The sequence below is a fragment of the Propithecus coquereli genome, unplaced genomic scaffold, assembly GCF_000956105.1.
Source record: "Propithecus coquereli isolate 6110/MARCELLA unplaced genomic scaffold, Pcoq_1.0 Scaffold68, whole genome shotgun sequence".
Taxonomy (NCBI): domain Eukaryota; kingdom Metazoa; phylum Chordata; class Mammalia; order Primates; family Indriidae; genus Propithecus; species Propithecus coquereli.
The window spans coordinates 5,156,029-5,157,720 of record NW_012152840.1 but is presented as its reverse complement, the minus strand read 5'-3'; the positions used below and the strand labels follow the sequence as shown (position 1 = coordinate 5,157,720).

General features: G+C 30.3%; 1 protein-coding gene across 1 annotated transcript in view; it reads right to left on the bottom strand.

The window, feature by feature from the left end:
• LAMA2 (laminin, alpha 2) overlaps nt 1–1,692 on the bottom strand; it is a 551,451-nt gene that overhangs the window by 297,682 nt on the left and 252,077 nt on the right. The window lies entirely within an intron of this gene.

Genomic DNA, 1,692 nt, shown 5'->3' with positions numbered 1-1,692 from the left:
CATTCATTTTTATAACTGAGTAATATTCCATTGAATGTAAATACCACATTTTGTTTACCCACACATCTGATGGATTTGGCTTTTTCCACCTTTTGGCTACCATAAATAATGCTGCTATGAATATTCATGAACATGTATTTTTTTAATACCTGTTTTCAATTCTTTTAGCTATATGTCTAAGAGTAGAATTTCTGGATCTGGCAAGTCTTCTTAACACAGCAGGGTTTAGAAGAGTTACTAAACTAAAGATAGTACTTATTTATGTTAAAACGAGCTTATGAGCTACTTCTTGAGAACAGAAACCCTGCCATGACATCTATATACACAGAATGACTATTTCAATATATGCTCAGTATGATTTAGTCGAATGAGTGAACAAATGGATGGATGGATTGATAGATGCCAGAGTAACTAACTAAATATATACATAAATGGATGAAAGATGAATGGAATGTAGTTAGAATACAAACAATGACTAACATACTTCATGACAATGATACAATAAAGTCTACCATCCACATTTCAGATGATTAAAATCAGATAAGTAAAAGACAAAATTACTTGTTTGATTTGACACAGAAAATAAATGTGAAAATGTTAGAGTTAGAACTTGAGGCCAGAGACCAGAACTTACCTGAATGTACTGTGACATCTAACCGCCTAGAATTAATGGACTGTCACATGATAAACCTATAATTCTGATCATTTTAATTTCAGAATTAGATGATTTCATGGTCGATATATTCGTTGATTATCATACATCAGATAGTCACAATTTACTAAACAGCAGATTGGTCAACTATATGTAGATAGGATTTCCAATATAAAATTGATATGCAAAACTTAAAGAAAGAGTATTGGAGCTTCCAAAATAAAAGAATGAGAAATTGACTATTTTATGGAACAATTGAAAAAAATAAAGATAGAAAACAAAAATATTTTCAATGAACAGCCAGATTTCATCTCTTTTGAAGAACAGATGTTCCTCTCCTTAATATGTATAACCATTTTGAGCTATGAGGAATTTCAACACTCAAACATCTTTCCCAGTAATATTTCACATTAGTATTCACTGAGCAATATTCATTAGGCTCTGCTATTTGTTAAATGGGATTTTAATGTGTTTAACAGTTTTTAGTGTTACTCATGAAGAAGGCTGCAGTTTATTTTTTTCCTTCAATATGGTCATTTTCTTTCTTTGATAACAGGCTGCATTTGTTTAAATACATAATGTTGGCAGTAATAAATTTTGGAGATGCATGAACTATCAAAGATTGTCAACTAAGTCAAATGCTTTAGCTGACTACTCTCCTTATTACTGTGACTTAAAAATGCAGATGAGATAATGGATGAAAAGAAAAGACACAATTATATAAGCTACTATGGAAAATATTGCAATCATATCAGAAACATCGTCCCGGTACTGCCTTAAAGATTGTTTTCAATATTTTTGTTTTACTACATTTCCCACCAGAGTGAGATACACCATACTACAGTAAAACAACCACCACAAAACATTATACTTTAAAACAACAAAAGACCTTTGATCTCAAAACTCTTTTAAATAATTGTTTTTTTAATCTACCTTTTTGTAATATTGAAGAATTCTATGCCATTCAACTTAAAAGAATGTTACTTTGGGTTAACTACCATATATAAAGATTTTATTGCTGTTAAAGTGTTTTGCTCTGT